Raw genomic sequence first — 19,292 nt, forward strand, 5'->3', positions numbered from 1 at the left:
GGAAGGATGAGACTGTATGTATAAGTGTTTTCGCAGGGTTTAGAATAGCAGCTGCAGCTACCTCTTCTTTCCTCCTGCCATTAGACAAATTTCCAAGCACTTGATAGTAGAGTTCCATCACCAGCTAGCTAGCTAGAGGTCATGGTATCCTCTATGAACTGTTAATGAAGTTTCAGAAGTTCTTTCCTTAAAAAACAAGTTCTGAATGCTGACTCTCTAACCACGGAAATGGTATCTTATTACTAAAACACTAAAAATGTTAAGCTGCATACTGCTCCAATGAGTAGTTTGTAGACTTGTTACAATCTGTACCGGCTTTAATGAAAGAGAGTTTGACACTACATGAAAGTTACTGGTACTTGTTCCCAATAGCTGCTTAAAAGAAGTTGTAAGCTGTTGGCAAGTTTGACTGCCTTTTTTTTTTTTTTTCATTTAAAAAATAACTACATTAAACATTTACATTTGTAAATTGAAGGAGGTTAAGGCATTCTAAGTCACACGATGAGATAGGAGGTCATAAAGATAAGGTCATAAAGACCTTGTTGATAAAACAGTTTACAGTAAGAAGCCTTCTGAAACCCACCAAAACAAAGATGGCAGAGTGTCCTCTGTTTGTCCTCACTGTTACACTCCCACCAGTGCCATGACAGTTTAAAGATATGGTCTAAAAATGGGAGGCATGAATAATCCACCCTTGTTTAGCATATCATCAAGAAATAACCATAAAAATGGGCAACCACAAGCCCTCAGGGCTGCTCTATGGAGTAGCCATTCTTTTATTTCTTTACTTTGTTAATAAACTTGTTTTCACTTAAAACAAAATTAAACATTAACATTTGTATAGAGTACTTTCACATACCTAATCAAATTCAAGTATTTTAACCTCCCAGGAAAGCAGGAAAATCAGTTATTATTGATTTTTTTAATGAGTGCCATCGGACTCCTAGGATAGTAGGATGTTTCCTAGGAAAAAGAGAGAAAAGTCTGTAATTCACTTCTTTACAATATTTAAATGGTTATAATTAATTGAGCTCTCAAATTTAGTCCCTAAAACTTTTTCTTTCCCCTCTTTGAATTATATTATTTTAAAATGCCACTGGGCGCAGTGGCTCATGACTATAATCCCAGCACTTTGGGAGGCTAAGGTGGGCAGATGACCTGAGGTCAGGAGTTTGAGACCAGCCTGGCCAACATGGTGAAACTCCATCTCTACTAAAAATACAAAAATTAGCTGGGCATGGTGGCAGGTGCCTGCAATCTCAGCTACTCTGGAGATGGAGGCAGGGAGAATTGCTTGAACTCAGAGATGGAGGTTGCAGTGAGCCAAGATCAGGCCACTGCACTCCAGCCTGAGCCACAGAGTGAAACTCCGTCTTTGAAAAAAAAAAAAAAAAAAAAAAAAAAGGACATCCTAAGTTCTTAGATGTATAAACAAGTTATAACTTTAAATTGCATCTCTTCAATTTTATTTCTTGAAATAACTCCTCTCCTGCTTGCCAATCTACCCTCCCTTCTTGGCTCAAATGGTGGTTTTCTCTATCTTCCTCCTGGCTGTGTGCTGGGTAGCAGATTATCCACAATTATTATTGTAGCTCAAAATTTGAGTTTTCCTGTTTCTCTTCTTTTACCATTTTCTTATTCTCCCCACCGCCTCCCCATGGGCAACTCCCTTCCTCCTCATACCTAGCTTAAGACCTTAATGTTGGCTGGGCAAGGTGGCTCACACCTGTAATCCCAGCACTTTGAGAGGCTGAGGTGGGCTGATCCCTTAAGCCCAGGAGTTCGAGAATACAAGATCAGCCTGAGTAACATGGTGAAACTCAATTTCTACAATAAAAAGTAAAAATTAGCTGGGCATGGTGGCATGCACTTGTGGCTCCTGCTACTTGGGAGGCTGAGATAGGAGGATTTCTGAGTTGGGGAGGCAGAGGTTGCAGTGAGCCATGATTGCACAACTGCACTCTAGCCTCTATGACAGAATGAGATTGTGTCTCAAAAACAAACAAATAAATAAGACCTTAACGTTTTCTAACAACGTGATTTTGATATTTGGTGAGCTATGCATAGACTCTTCTGAAATGTGAAATATGCACATCTTCAAATATATAAATAAGGTAAGTGCTTCACACACTACGAAGCTTCACAAAAGGTTCCATTTAAATTTGTATCTTGGCAAAATTATTGAACTTGGGGAGTATCCCTAAATGGTTAAATCAGCAACATTCTATCTGTTCCAAACTGGTATCTCATTTTCCTTGGAGTTCACAGAAAACAACAACAACAAAAGGACAATATAAAATTATCCATAGTTTTGCTTGGTCAGATTTCTATTATCTTCCCATTTAATATATAATATTTATTTGATATGATTTATTAAATGTTTATAATCATCCTTCTATTATATAAATAGGTTTGACACATCTACTTGGTGATGTTGGTAGCTTTTTTCTTCTGTTTTAAGGGAGAATATGGAGGAAGGATTTAAAGTACAGGAGATAGAATGGAGTCAAGAATGTGTAAACCATATAGTATAGATAGCCTTAATATATTCTAGATTTAGAGTTTTAGGGCAGTGGGAATATTAATCACATTCATAAGATATTTTGCAACTACATTATTCCCCCAGTCCATCCACAAGTAATAGTTACTGACTATATCTACAAAGTTTGTGTACATATCTACAGATTCTATGGCTCTACTTTTTCTTATAAATGTTTCACAGGTATTTAGGTAGTATTTTTAAAGTACAATTAATGAATTGCATCCAGCAAAGGTTTGTACTGGCCTTTCCTTCAAAATTAATGCAATAAAATGGCACAATGTTATCTCAGTAAAAATAAAGGCAAAAAGAACTCACAAATAGGGATGAGGAGTGATGGCTCATGCCTGTAATCCCAGCACTTTGGGAGGCTGAGGTGGGTGGATCACCTCAGGTCAGGAGTTTGAGATCAGCCTGACCAACATGGTAAAATCCTGCCTTTACTAAAAAGACAAAAAGTAGCTGGGTGTGGTTGCAGGAGCCTGTAATCCCAGTTACTTGGAGGCTGAGGCAGGAGAATCGCTTGAACTTGGGAGGTAGAGGTTGCAGTAAGCCGAGACTGTGACATCGCACTCCAGCCTGGGTAACAGAGAGAGACTCTGTTTCAGAAAAAAAGAAAAAAAAACCTCACAAATAAGTTTGTTATAAGGATTTTTACCATGAGATAGGGAAAACTCTTATTAGCCTGAAACATGGCCTTCTGCCCTTCCTCATAGGAATCCCAAAAGACAAAGAATAAAACTCATTTACAGTTGAATAATAATTTTTTTAAAAAAAGCATCAGATCTATGTAAAGATAGTATTTAAAAACCAAACAAAACAAAGAAATGGGAAAAAGAAACAACAGGTGAAGAACTTTTTGCAGAGAATAAAAGTTGTCATATAGCAATGGATGCTGTGTCAGAACATGCTGCCAATAAACTTTTTAAAAAAGGGAACTCGATGAAGTAACTGTTATATAAACCAGGAGCTCATAGCAGGAATGTAAGAGTTAATGGAAGATATCGTGAGCCAAAACAGAGAATAAAACATGATTTGGCAGAAGTGAAGAGAGATGTGGGGAGAAAAATAAAACCACTAATGAAATGAAGCTGGCAAGAAGCAGCACAAAGAACTGGCAATGGTGAGGAAGACGTGGTAAAGGACAGGGGTGGAGAATGGAGGAAAGTAACAAAACAATAGCACCTTGAATAAAGCTTTTAAAAACTAGAATAAATTATAGATTTGAAAGGTGAATATATTCAAAATCAGTATCTGAAAAACAGAAATATAATTAAAAAAAAACTTTCTAGAAATGAGAAAAAACTTGAAGCTACAGACTGAAAAGGCACACAGTACCCAGGGGAAATGGGCACAGAATAATTAAACATTGGGACATAGCCTAATTAAGTAACTAAATTTTAAGAATTAAAATAAGGGCTTAACATTGAAAAAAGATCTAGTACCTTAATTTATAATTTAACATTTTTAAAGACTACTTTAAAGCCTATAGAAAAAATATGGTTGAATTATTTAAGCAATTATAATTTTGAAAATAAACAATGCCAGGCTTTTAGATAATAGTTACTCATAATGTTATTCTAAGCTATGACTAACTATAACTTGGACAATTACAGTAAGTTAAGATTTTTTTTTGGTCTGGGGAAGTAGACAGTAGTGAGGGAATGAATTCTTGAAATTATTTATTAAAGGCTTATTACTAATATCTAATTCAATAAGCATTACAACCTACAAATGTTTTATGATAGAATTAGCCACAAAATCCACAAGATAGCTTATCTTAGCCTGATTTTACACATGAAGAAAGCAAAGCTAAAGGAAGTTAATTGTCCACAGTTGCATATTGAATCACCAGAAACAGGAGAGTATCACTTCTAGTACAATTTTTTGTTTGTCTCTAACAGCTTTTGTCACAACCTTGCACTCTTAGGTTATTTTTGGCTACTGAGTGACACCAGTCTTAACCAGAGGCCTGTAGTATCATGATCTAACACAACAAAACCATAATGAGTGTTGAAAGACTGTGGGGAAAAACATACGTTTGGTGAAACACAACAGATGTGAATTCCATCAATCAAAAATGCTTATCTGCTGCTGAGGCTCTATTCTGCTGAGCCCTATATTAAAATCTGGAGTGAAAAAAAAATGAACCAAACAAAAACCTCTAACCCTAAAGATGAAAAAATGCAGAAAAGATGCTAAATAGCTATTTTAAAAGAGTTAAAAGCAAACAAAATGAAATATTTAAAAGCTGAAAATTTTAAACTCATATATAAAGAGACAGTCATCCAATGAGGGGTAACACTAGATCCTAGTAGGACAGTAAGGCAAGACACTACATAAGATAGACGTTTTTAGCTTTATTACAAAGAAAGAGAAAGGCTTTGTTTTGTTTTCTTTTTTTTTTTTTTTTTTTTTGAGACAAAGTTTTTGCTCTGTTGTCCAGGCTGGAGTGCAATGGTGCAATCTTGGCTCACTGCAAACTCTGCCTCCTGGGTTCAAGTGATTCTCCTGCCTCAGCCTCCCAAGTAGCTGGGATTATAGGCACCCACCACCATGCCTGGCTAATTTTTGTATTTTTAGTAGAAACGAAGTTTCACCATGTTGGCCAGGCTGGTCTTGAACTCCTAGCCTCAGGTGATCCACCTGCCTCAGCCTCCCAAAGTGCTAAGATCACAGAAGTAAGCCACCATGCCCTGTAGAGAAAGGCTGTTTCTTATAACTTCACCTAAGACTGGGACCCGCTAATATTTAGGACTTTTAATTTGTTTTTTTTTTTTGTCAAAAATAACCTCATGGTAAGGTTGTATCAGACACTTGAATAGTAAACTTTTACATTACAGAAATGACTAAACTGTCCAGTAATCTAAGGCTAAAATTTAGGGAAAATAAAATCAAATCTACCTTAAGGAATAAACAGAACAACTTCTTATGTAGAAATCAAACTGGAATAAGCAATTATGGATTTATCTTATTTGGTGACTGAGTCAAAGTTATTTATCCTCATTGCTATTGAAGTGTCTTTGCTCTTTTGCACACTATAGTATTTCTCAAATTGTTCTCCTTGCCATGCCTCTAATCCTGCCTGTCTTTCTCTGGGAGTAATAAAATGCAAGAGCCCACTAGTGAAGATAACAAAAGCCTAAAAAGGAAGTTCTAGGCCTTTCCAAGCCCACAAAATGCAAATCTTTTAACAGTGACATTTTAATTTCCATCACTGTGCACACTAACTATGTATTTTCTAGAGCAGTAACTACATATTTGCCTAGGATTTCCTGAAATTAACGTTACAGGAAGCCTCCAACTTGCAAAAGAGTTGGGTTCCAAAAGTTCACTTCTAAGCTAAGTATCTGTAACTCTGAATATGTTTTTATCTAAAATCAATGTTTCATATGGAATTTAGGTTTTTAGGTTCATCCACAAAGGGTTTATTGCCCCTAAAGCAAATTTAATATCTTATTTTGCATTTTAAAATAGCTTTTAAAAAATACTATTGAAATAACAACTAATTGTGCAAATCAAAAAATATTTAGTTGAGTAATAACTCTAAAACAATATCATGAATTAAGATGGAGTATATAAAAATGACATGGTAAATGGAGACTTGAGGGCATTCTGAACTTAATTTCTGAATTATTTGAGGATTTTGGGAACTAGTGACATTAGTTCTTTATTAGATCTAATTTCATTTTAAAACGTATGACTCTTGTTTCTCTTGAAATACGGTAAATCATCAACACTAAAACCACAGAACATCCAAGGTTGGAAAAGACTTCAGAGATCATCTTCAATCTGACCTTAATTTGGAGATGGAGAAATTGAGACTCATATAGATGGAATAACCTGACATAAGTCATCCAACTAATTAGTTCTGGAGCTGAAATCCCATCCTGTGTCTTTTCTACCATAACAATGCTTATCAGTTATTATCAAGACCAGGTTTTTGCTCAGAATAAGGTGAAAAAAATTACTATAACAATTTTATCAGCATAATTTAGCAATATCTAGGGAAGCTGAAGATGTGCATGACTATTGCATGGGCAAATGAAGGAGTTTTTTCTTTTTTCTTTTTAAGACATAGTCTCGCTCTGTGGCCCTGGCTGGATGGAGTGCATTGGCGCGATCTCAGCTCACTGCAACCTCCGCCTCCCAGGTTCAAGCGATTCTCCTGCCTCACCCTCCCGAGTAGCTGGTAGTGTATGCCTGTAATTCCAGCTACTCGGGAGGCTGAGGCAGGAGAATCGCTTGAACCTGGGAGGCGGAGGTTGCGGTTAGCCGAGATCATGCCATTGCACTCCAGGATGGGCAACAAGAATGAAACTCCATCTCAAAAAAAAAAAAAGAGAAGAGAAAGTAAGTAAGAGGTTATCAGGGGCTAGGCAGAGAGGAGAAAATGGGGAGTTAGTGATTAATAGGTAGAGAAATTCTGCTTAGGATGATGAAAAAGTTCTGGAAATAGTGGTGATGTTCTCATAATTATTTTCCTATGATAAGTTTCTACAAGTGGCCGGATATGATGGCTCTTGCCTGTAACCCTAGCACTTTGGGAGGCTAAGTTGGGAGAATCACTTGAGCCCCAGGTGTTAGAGACAAGCCTGAGCCAGTACAATGAGACCTCATTCATTCATTCATTGATTCACTTCTCTCTCTCTCTCTTTTTTTTTTGGACAGAGTTTTGTTCTTGTTGCCCAGACTGGAGTTCAGTGGTGTGATTTCAGCTCACCTTAACCTCCACCTTCTGGTGCAAGTGATTCTCCTGCCTCAGCCTCCTGAGTAGCTGGGATTATAGGCATCTGCCACCAGGCCTGGCTAATTTTTTTATTATTTTTTTTGAGACAGAGTCTCTCTGTAGCCCAGGCTGGAGTGCAATGGTGCTATCTCAGTTCACTGCAACCTCAGCCTCCTGGGTTCAAGCAATTCTCCCATCTTAGCCTCCCGAGCAGCTGGGATTACAGGTGCACACCACCATGCCCAGCTAATTTTTTGTATTTTAATAGAGATGGGGTTTCACCGTGTTGGCCAGGCTGGTCTTGAATTCCTGAGCTCAGGCAATCCGCCTGCCTCGGCCTCCTAAAGCGCTAGGATTACAGGTGTGAGCCACTATGCCTGGCCCTGGCTAATTTTTGTATTTTTTAGTAAAGACGTGTCTTCACCATGTTGGCCAGGCTGGTCTCAGGTTATCCACCCACCTTGGCCTCCCAAAGTGCTGGGATAACAGGCGTGAGCCACCAACCTCATTTCTTTCTTTTTTATTTTGAGACAGAGTCTCGCACTGTTATTCAGGCTATAGTGCAGTGGTAAGATCTCGGCTCACTGCAATCTCCCCTCCTGGGTTCAAGCAATTCTCCTGCCACAGGCTCCTGCATAGCTGGGACTACAGGTGTGGGCCACCATGCTCAGCTAATTTTTTTGTATTTTTAGTAGAGACGGGGTTTCACCATGTTGGCCAGGATGGTCTCCATCTCCTGACCTCCTGATCCACTTGCCTCAGCCTCCCAAAATGCTAGGATTACAGGCGTGAGCCACCACACCCGGCCCTTTTTTAAAGGAAAAAGTATATAATAATTAAGATACCGAACAATACCCTAATATACTTGATTATCAACCCATCTCTGGGTAATCTGCTGAAAGTCCAAGGCAAATAAGTGTATCAGTTTATAGTCACTAACATTTTACAAACAAAGTAATTAGTAAATAGTTATGATTGACTGGATACATACTGGCCAATCACATTAGGATATAAGCTCATTGAGACCAGGGCTATTTTATTATTAAAGAAACAAAAAAACAAAAAGGACTTCTGGTTAGCACACTGCTTTATACAACTGCTTAAACAAGGGTGTTTAAACTAAAGAGCTTTTACACTGCTAGAAGTTTGTGAAAAAATAGGGTCCCTAAGCTGACTATTTTAGAGTCAGAGTAGAATAATTGAAAATGAATCACGAGGCTATTTATAATGATAATTACAGCATGGTTTGTAATAGAAAACATTTGGAAACAACCCAAATGTCCATCAAAAAGGAATTGGTACAATTACACACTTTACTAATGTGTAGCTAATATTACCAGAAGCAGATCTATAGGAAAGAAGTCCTACTAGAGTACTGTTCAGTAATATGCAATGTGCATACACATATGCATAATGTGATTACATTTTAAAATAATGTTAATAATATAAACAACATTAAAAAAGATCAAGGAAAAATCTAGAATATGCCCAAACTGCTTACAGTGGCTATATGTTAGGGAAATGGTTGGTATGGTTTGTAAATTTCATATTTGATTGGCCGCTTCTACTTTTTATGTTGTATATGCAATGTTTAACATGTATACATGCAAATACACGTGCGCGCGCACACGCACGCGCGCGCACACACACACACACACACACTTTTTTTGAGACAGGGTCTCACTCTGTCACCCAGGCTGGAGTGCAGTAGCACAATCATGGCTCACTGCAACCTCGACCTGCTGGGCTCAAGCTGTCCTGTCCTCCCACCTCAGCCCTCTGAGTAGCTGGGACTACAGGTGCACGCCACCACATCTGGGTAATTTTCATATTTTTTTGTAGAGATGGAGTTTTGCCACATTGCCCAGGCTGGTCTTGAACTCCTGGGCTCAAGCAATCCTCTTGCCTCGGTTTCCCAAAGTGCTGGGATTACAGCCACTGCACTTGGCTGCAAATATATTTTTCATAAAAAAGTTCAAACAAGAAAACTAGCCATTTTGCCTTTAACCCATAATTAAAATGTATGCTTTGGCAATCAAGTTAGATTACAAGACAGTTCAAAAAGAGAATCTAAAATTTCAGAAAAATAATTTTTCTACCATCACCTATATTTTTACCAAGTACATAATTTCCATTTTCTTTGTTGTTTCACTTATCTGAGATGGCGATGTTGCTACAGAAGGACCTTATAATATGTCATCGCTATTTTTGTGAGTACATTTTATTTTTCACAAAAATAAAATGTTTTAAAAAAGAAAAAAACACACACACACATACCCACACACATACATATATGGTGGTGGAAAAATCCCATAAACAATTGCATTAACAACAACCAACCCAAAAAATCCAGGAATAAATTTAAAAGCAATATGTAAGAACTAGAATGGAAGAAAATTATAAAATGTCACCAAGATATAATAGAAAATTTGGATCAGGTGTGGTGGCTCGTGCCTGTAATCCCAGCATTTTGGGAAGCCAAGGCAGGAGGATCACTTGAGGTCAGGAGTTCCAGACCAGCCCAGCCAACATGGTGAAACTCCATCTCTACTAAAAATACAAAAATTAGCTGTGGTGGCACATGCCTATAATTCCAGATACTCCGGAGGCTGAGGCAGGACAATTGCTTGAACCCAGGAGGCAGAAATCGCAATGAGCTGAGGATTACACCACTACACTCTAGCCTGGTAGGCAGACTGAGACTCTGTCTCAAAAAAAAAAAAATTAAAGACACTACTTTTGTTCTTTGATGATTACTCAATATTGAATAGATTATATTTCTTTAAATTAATCTATATATTATATGAAATTCCAACAGTTTTCCTTTTCAACTGCTAAAAGTTTGATACAAAATAGAGGTCAGCAAACTTTTCTATAAAGCTTCTGTAATCTTTTAGGCTTTGTGGGCCACATGGTCTCTGATATGACTATTCAAATATGTGTTGTAGTGTGAGAGCAGCCATAGGTAATAATAATAAACGAGCATGTGTTCCAATAAAACATTACTTATGAGCATTGAAATTTGAATTTCATACAATTTTTCCATGTCAAGAATGATCATTCTTCTGATTTTCCCCACAAACATTAAAAATTTTTTTTTTAATTTAAAAACTTTTTTTTTTTTTGAGACAGAATCTTGCTCTGTCACCCAAGCTGGAGTGCAGTGGCGCAATCTTGGCTCACTGCAACCTCTGCCTCCCAGATTCAAGTGAATCTCCTGCCTCAGCCTACAGAGTAGCTGGGATTATGAGGGCATGCCACCATGACTGGCTAATTTTGTATTTTTAGTAGAGGTGGGGTTTCACCAGGTGGGCCAGGCTGATCTTTAACACCTGACCTCAGGTGATCCACCCCCCTCAGCCTCCCAAAGTGCTGGGATTACAGGCATGAGTCACTGGGTCCGGCCTTGAAAACCATTTTAAGCATCCAGGTTATACTAAAACAGACAGTACAACAAATTTGGTCTGGTCTGCAGATTATAGTTTGCTGACTCCTGATCTGGAAGAATAAATATCCCATAAACAGCCAGGGAAATTCAGGTAAAAAGAAAAAAAAGAGTCATCAAGAAGGGCTCATCCTATTGGGTAGTAAAACAAAGTAAAACAGAACAGGGTCACAAAAACAGAACCAAATACGCATAGATGTTTAATATATATGTTGCCTTTCAAATCAGGGTAAAGATGAATTGCTTATTCAATAAAATGACATAAGGACAGGTGAGTAGTCATTCAAATTAAAAAAATGTAGTCATTCTCCCCACCAAAATAATTTCATTTTTTACATAGAAAAAATAAAACCATTAAGCCACTAAAAATATGGTAGAATATTTTTAGAATTTCAGATTTAAGTGTAATAACAAAATGCAGAAACCCAAACACTTATTAATTTTATTATACGAAGATATAAATAACAAAGATGTAAACTTACATCTTTTTTGGGGAAATAATGATGTTGTGGGGAAATAATCAGGATCATAACTTCAGCAGAGGTGCAGAGAACAACAGTTTAGAAGTCAAATAGAATAGGATAAGTATTTATGTACTGACCTTATATAAATATATTAAGTGGAAAAGGTAGGTTGCAGAACAGTGCATGTCATAAAATCTCATTAATTTCTCATCTTTCATCAAAAATGGAAATATTCAGATAGCATCATAAATATGGCATTTAGAAATATGGAGAAAGAATCAGAAGAAACTATCTATGTAACTTTAAAGTGATTGTCTCTGAGAAGAAGGAATTGGGTGTGGGAGTATAGATATGAGGCAGGAAACAGCTGTTTTTCATTATAAGCCTTGAAAATTTTGACTTTTCAAACTGTAGAAATATAATTATGTACATATATGTAACATATAACATACACACACACACACATATAGAGAGAGAGAGAGAGAAAGAGAGAGAGCGCGCAAGCATCTATCATTTGTGTTAGGAACGTTCCAGTTCTACTCTTTTAATTATTTTAAATATTCAATAGGTTATTGTTGAGTGTAATTACTCTGTTGTGCTATCAAATACTAGATCTTATTCATTCCATGTGACTATATTTTTGTACTTATTAACCAACCATGCCTTTTTCCTCCTCCATCCACCTTCCCTGCTATCCTACCCAGCCTGTGGTAACCATCATTCTAGCCTCTATCTACATGAGTTCAATTGTTTTAATTTTTAGTTCCCACATGAGTGAGAATATGCAAAATTTGTTTTTCTGTGCTTGGGTTATTTCACTTAGCATAATGTCCTTCAGTCCCATCCATGTTGTTGGAAATGACAGAATTTCATTCTTTTTTATAGCTCCATAATAATTCACTGTGTTTATGTGCCACATTTTCTTTATCATTTGCTCATAGATACTTATATTATTTTCAAATCCTGGCTATTGTGAATAGTGCTGCAATAGATATGGGAGTGCAAATATCTCTCTGATTACTGATTTCCTTTCTTTTGGACTATAAATAGGAGTGGGATTGCTGGATTACATGGTAGTTCTATTTTTAGTTGTTTGAGGAACCTCCATACTATTTTCCATAGTGGCTGTACTAATTTACATTTCTCCCAACAGTGAACGAGGGTTCTCCTTTCTCTACATTCTTGCCAACATTCATTATTGTCTGTCTTTTGGGTAAAAGTCATTTTAACTGGGGTGAGATGATATCTCATTGTAGTTTTGGTCTTTTATTTCTCTGATAATTAATCATGTGCTGGGCATTTTTTTTCATATACCTGTTGGCCATTTTTATGTCTTCTTTTGAGAAATGTCTATTCAGATCTTTTGCCCATTTTAAAATCAGATTTTTTTTCCCTCTTATTTTGAGCTCCTTATATATTCTGGGAATTAACCCTTGTCAGGTAGGTAGTTTGTCAATATTTTCTTGTTTTCTCCCATTCTGTGCGTTGTCTCTTTGTTGTTGTTGTTGTTGTTTGAGATGGAGTCTTGCTCTCTCACCCCAGCTGAAGTGAGTGGCATGATCTTGGCTCAGTGAATCCTCTGCCTCTCAGGTTCAAGTGATTGTCCTGCCTCAGTCTCCTGAGTAGCTGGGACTATAGGAACCCACCACCACATTGGCTAATTTTTATATTTTTAGTAGAGACAGGAGTTTCACCATGTTGACCAGGCTGGTCTCAAACTCCTGACCTCAAGTGGTCCACCGTCCTTGGCCTCCCAAAGTGCTGGGATTACAGGCGTTAGGCACTGCACTTAGCCTGTCTCTTTACTTTGTCGATTGTTTCTTTTGCTATGCAGAAGCTGTTCAGCTTGATGTGATCCCATTTATCCATTTTTGCTTTGGTTACCTGTGCTTTTGAGGTATTACTCAAGAAAACTTCCGCCAGACCAATATCCTAGACTCAGAGTTCCCCCAATATTTTCTTTTAGTAGTTTCATAGTTTTAGATTTAAGTCTTTAATCCATCTTAATTTTATTTTTCAGAGATGTGGGTCTAGTTTCATTCTTCTGCATATGGATATCCAGTTTTCCCATTTATTAAAGAGACTGTACTTTCCCCAGAGTATGTTCTTGGCACCTTTGTTGACAGTAAGTTGACTGTGGATCTGTGGATTTATTTCTGGGTTCTATTGGTCTATGTGTCTGTTTTTAATGACAATACTATGCTGTTCTATTTACTATAGCTCTGTAGTATAATTTGAAGTCAGGTAATGTGATTTCTCCAGTTTTTGTTCAGAATGGCTTTTGCTATTCTGGATCTTTAATGGTTCCATATAACTTGTTTATATTTTTTTATTGAAAAGAAATGATTCTGAATTAAAAACTATAATAGATACATTTGTAAAGTATCCAGCATTGCGTCAGGCACTTAAGATTAATTATAATTTTAATAGCAACCCCTCAACATTACTTCATTTTTATAATCATGGATATAATTCTACTTATTGGTAATGATAAAAAATAACTTTCTCTTGAATTTTACCAGCATATCAGGCAGTTTTATTAGTTCTACTTACAGTTGTCACCATATCAGTTGCTGGTAAAACATTCAGTGCTCTGTTTTTGTTTTTGCTTTTTTATAAATGTTTATGTTCAACAACATTCCAGTGACACCAAGGGGTGGAGATAGAAAGTTTTCTTCTCCACTTAGCCTCTCATTCTGACGCCTTAAAGGTAATCACTCCTAAGAAACTGTTGTGTATTCTTCAGAAATTTTTCTATAAACATGTATAATGATCATTCCCCTTTTATTACCCAAATGGAGTCACACTTTAATACCAATCTGAAACTTGCTGACATATATCTGCACATATCAGTCTAAATAACTGCATGATTACTGTAAAATATCTCTTAATGTTCTTATTTAAAAGATACATTTGAGCTAATTTGGGATCATAGTGATAAAAAATAAGCAAGCAAGCAAAATAACAAAGTGAATCCCTGCATCTGGTTTTAATAATAAAAGCCACTACTGACTCCACCCTATCACCACCATCTACGATATGCTTACTTTGTGCTGGAGGCTTTATGTATATTATATCAAGTAACTCCCACAAGAATCCCAAGATATAGGCATTATTATCCTACTTTTATAGATGAGCAAGCTGAAGTTCTGAATATGTGAAGAACTAGAACTCGTGAAAGTTCAATTTCTTGAAAGATAGGAATCATAACCATAGCATGAAAGCTAAAGTTGAAACAAGTTTGAAACACTTGAAATACAATGTATCTTCACTTTGAAACAAAAACATACAAGTTAAGAAATAATAATAGTGAAATAAAACGTTTAAACATTCTTATAAATGCTATGTGTAAGCTATTTTGATCTTTTGCCAAAAATACTAAAATCAATCTGTGTTAGACAGAGTTAGGTTCATTCAATATCAAGTCCTTGGAGACTGGTTCTCAAACTCAAGTTTCCTTTCTGGCAGAAGAGGAATTTCTATAAAAATCCTAAAATATAATGTTCATAAATAAGCCTTAGGATTACTGGCATGTAGAGTTTCCATTTTATGTCTTCCTGAAAAAGATGTACTTACAGACAACAAACACAATCCTTCTTATTTCCTATAGCTAATTAAAATTTGAAAGGTCCACTTGCTTTTTATCAATTAATTTTAGACCCATTTTGACTATAAGAGTGACACTATTATATAAAACTGACCACAAATTTATAATCTTCCAAATGCCAATAGGACTCTTTTTCTTATTTTCAGAAAGCATATTATGTTTAGACAGTAACTTCCACTTATTTAATCAGTTATAAATGCACTGTACCACACAGCATTCATATGCAGAACTAAGATCTCCACTGTGTATCCTCTTTCACGAGTTTATTCAACAGATACTTTTTTTTTTTTTTTTTTTTTGAGACAAAGTCTGGCTCTTGTCCCCCAGGCTGGAGTACAATGGCGAGATCCCGGCTCACTGCAACCTCTGCCTCCTGGGTTCAAGCAATTCTCCTGCTTCAGCCTCCTGAGTAGCTGAGATTACAGACACTTGCCACTATGCTCGGGTAATTTTTGTGTGTGTGTGTGTATTTTTAGTAGGGATGAGATTTCATAATGTTGACCAGGTTGGTCTTGAACTCCCGACATCAGATGATCTGCCTGCCTTAGCCTCCCAAAGTGTTGGGATTACAAGCGTGAGCCACAGCACCTGCCCGTCCACTTTTTTTTTTTTTTGAGATGGAATCTCACTCTGTCGCCCAGGCTGGAGTGCAGTGGTGCGATCTCAGCTGACTGCCACCTGTGCCTCCCAGGTTCAAGTGATTCTCCTGCCTCAGCGTACCAAGTAGCTAGGATTATAGGCACCCGCCACCAGGCCCAGCGAATTTTTGTATTTTTAGTAGAGATGGGATATCACCATGCTGGCCAGGCTGGTCTCGAACTCCTGACCTCTAGTTATTCTTGGCCTTCCAAAGTGTTGGATTACAGACATGAGCCACCTCGCCTGGCCTAGCAAATACTTATTGAGTTCTTAAAATGACCAGAGTTTGTGCTAGGTAGTAAACAGAAATATGACTAACACAAACGGTACTTTCAGGGAGCTTGTCTACAGAACAAATATATTAAAGAAACATACATTTAATTGATTTAATCCTCTACCCCCACTTACATGGGGATGGAGAACATAATCTAATTCTACAACTAGAGTATAGCAAACTCAGTATTTTACTATTAAAAAAACAAAAACCCCAGTCTTTTCAGAAATTCACATTAATGGTAACATTTTATGCTAATTATTTCCTTTGGGATGTAAGTTACAATTTTTTCTTTAAGTAGAACTGGGATCTCTTACTAAAGAATTCATTTTGCCAGTCCCAAATTTAAAATCTAACCAAATCATTGAAACTTTCCACTTGTATGTGCAGTCTTAATCAAGATAACAAGTGGATACTCTGGCATGAGGGATTTATAATGGTTTTTAAATTTGAAAGCAATATGAAAGTAAGTAACTATTTTTGCCTGTAATTCTATTCATTCATTCCGCAAATCTATTATGTGCCAGGCTTCATGACAGGTAGCAAAGATATTATCTTGAACATGTTAAGATCTCTGTCCTCAAAGAGATTACATCTAGTGAGAAAGCAAGCCTGAAATACAGGCAATAACAGAATAACGTAGCACACAAAAAGGGTATTTAAGCCAGTCTCTTAGGGAAAGAAAGTAAAGAAGTACCAGAGAAGCCAAAAGATATTTGAAAAAGGAAGGCAGTTAATGTAAAAGACTAAAGACACAGTTCATGACTAATAAACACAACTGACAGACTGGATAAGAGAATACAGATGTTTGGACCTTGAAACTTGCTTCAAACTCTACATGAAGTTTTCTGAAAGAAAAGGCATGATAGCCCCTTCTACCAGGAATGGTGACTTGGTTGCTAAAGTTTGGATTATTTTCTCCAGAATTAATATGCGAACATGCCAGGATTTGTGTCCTGAAGGACATAAGTTACAAAGCAATTCAAACTGATTCTCAAACTTTTAAAATCCAACAAAATGTCAAAAATATTATATCCATTTCAGAGTCTAATTAGGAAAGATAAAAATGGAGAAAATAACTTAGTAAAATTAATATTAAACATCTGCCAAAACCATAATGAAAAAGGACTATATTCTATATCATGAGTTATCTTCCATACACTCCATACTTATAAGGGGTTGGAAGAGCAAGATTTTTATATCAAAATATAAAGCTTGCTATATTTTATGACTTTGGCTTTTTCTAGGAAGGTCATTCTCTCTGCCTCTTCTTAAAATGGAATGTAACATTCAATTAACTACTGCAAAGCTAAATAAAAACAAGGGACATGGAACACAAATACTCCCTTAATTCTAATTATTTCATATTTAGATGCATGGTAATTTCTGATATAATAGTGGTAAAAACTTAAGATTTGCATAAAGATTTGTACATGGCCACTTCTGCCATGACTTAGAAATGAAACTCTGGTATAAGCAAAAACATAAGGTGAAGCATTGGTATTTGCCTTTTAAGATTCATAAACAACGACAAGAGAATGACCAACACCATCAATCTGTGCCATGCAGTCAGAACTCTGTATCAACAACACGGAAAAATATGTGGATATCTTCCATATTTTGGAGGAAACATACACCAGGGGTTCAACGTTGCATGCTTTCTAGAAAATAATGACAAAAGTCCTAAAATCTGAACTCTCATTTCCTGTCTTCTTTTTTCACAATTTATTTATATCTAGAGATCTGAGGATGAGAAACAAAATAAAACAGAACCCTCACTACAAAAAGTCAAAGTGGCAGATAAGAAAATAAAAGTTAAGATTACATTCAAATCTATAAATAAAATTGTTTCAAAGTTATTTGCTTAAGTTATATTAGAACAGTGAGGCCCAATATGTCTTTAAGTCTTTTGTCTGTAAGAGTGGTTGTATGTGTTTTTATACATGCCAATATAAATATATCTATTGGTGGTAGAAACAAAAGTCCTATTTCTAAGTGAGTTTTAAAATATGCCAAAGCAGCTTTGTATATTTTTAGACAGTGTTCAGATTCCTGACCCAAACTACATTATCATAACTCAGGCCTCGGGCACTCTCCAGATGGTTAAGATATGGTGTAAGTGTATGTGTGTATCTGGCTGTAGTTGATAGCTGGGTGAAGAGGAAACTATCACAAAGAGGAAGTATACTGCATGGCACCTCCTTTAGGTTACAAAAGAAGATAGCCAATTAAACTTTAAATATGTCATTGATTTAAAAAAAAGAGAGAGAGAAGAAAAAGAAACCAAGGAAAAAATGATTCAAAAAAAGGAGGAAAGAGGAAAGGAAAAAGAAAGAAAAAAAGAAGAAAGAGGACGGAAGAAGAAGAAGAGGAAGAAGAAGAAAGAAGAAAGAAGAAGAGAAGAAGAAGAAGCAGCAGCAGTAGCAGCAGCAGCAGCAGCAGCAGCAGCCAGAATCAGTGAACAATGATCCTTTGGTTTGACAGTACCCATTTATCTTCATGAGGTTCCTAAGTCTGAAACCACCATAAACTTTGTGCAAGTGTGAGAGACATCTGTTTCCTTTGGTACAAAGAACAAGAATATGGAATTTATCTCGTCTATGCCTAACTGCCACCTACCAAAGACAATCGAAAGAAAAACAAGTAACACAAAACTCTGGATTGTCTGCAGTCTTATTTTATATTAGAGGGCAGAAATTCTAGAACAACATAAACTATATATGATTAGTATTTTTAAGGAGAGACTAATCACTAGAGAACATAAATGTCATTTGGAATTTAATTCCATTTCCTCTGGAATAAGGTCTTAACCTTTGATTGCTGAATTGATATTGGGAGGGAATGAATATAAGAGGCAGTCAGACAGCCCCAGAAAATGCTAACACCATGCTGAATCAGGAAGTGAGGAGCTAGGTTCTGCCCCTAGCCACACCATTTGCCAGCCCTGTCAGTTTGGGCCCATTGTTTACTCTAAAATGAGAATAACAGCCTGGCATGGTGGCTCACACCAGTAATCCCAGCACTTTGGGAGGCTGAGGCGGGTGGATGGGTTGAGGCCAGGAATTCAAGACCAGCCTGGCCAACATGGTGAAACCCCATTTCTACTAAAAATACAAAAATTAGCCAGGCGTGGTGGCACACACCTGTAATCCCAGCTACTTGGGAGGCTGAATCATTTGAACTGGGGATGTGGAGGTTGCAGTGACCCGAGAACACACCACTGCACTTTAGCCTGGGCAACAGAACAAGACTCTGTCTCAAAAAAAAAAAAAAAAAAAAAAGAGAATAATATCTGACTTTCGGTAGTCTTAAGAATGAAATTTCAAAATGCATGTAAAAGTGTTTTATAAACTGCTATAAAAATATCAGTATTAATAAATAAAAGCATTTTGAAATCTATGAAGGTAAAGTATGATTATCACACTACAAATAAATGAATCTTTTTTTTTTTGTGGTGGAGTCTTGCTCTGTTGCCCAGGCTGGAGTGCAATGGCACAATCTCAGCTCACTGCAACCTCCACCTTCTGGGTTCAAGCTATTCTCCTGCCTCAGCCCCCTGAGTAGCTGGGACTACAGGCATGCGCCACCATGCCCC

At 36.8% G+C, this 19,292-nt stretch overlaps 1 protein-coding gene across 8 annotated transcripts in view; it reads right to left on the reverse strand.

The window, feature by feature from the left end:
- The window catches only part of TAOK3 (TAO kinase 3), a 210,017-nt gene that overhangs the window by 152,667 nt on the left and 38,058 nt on the right, over positions 1–19,292 (reverse strand). For 2 of the 8 annotated variants that reach the window (XM_009004753.5, XM_078337404.1), the window contains exon 2: positions 860–963. The exons of the other annotated variants lie outside the window; for them this stretch is intronic. The gene's annotated coding sequence lies outside the window, so the exon portion shown is untranslated. The remainder of the gene's footprint in view (positions 1–859; positions 964–19,292) is intronic. 8 annotated transcript variants of the gene reach the window in all.

The sequence above is a fragment of the Callithrix jacchus genome, chromosome 9 (genome assembly GCF_049354715.1).
Source record: "Callithrix jacchus isolate 240 chromosome 9, calJac240_pri, whole genome shotgun sequence".
Lineage (NCBI taxonomy): Eukaryota > Metazoa > Chordata > Mammalia > Primates > Cebidae > Callithrix > Callithrix jacchus.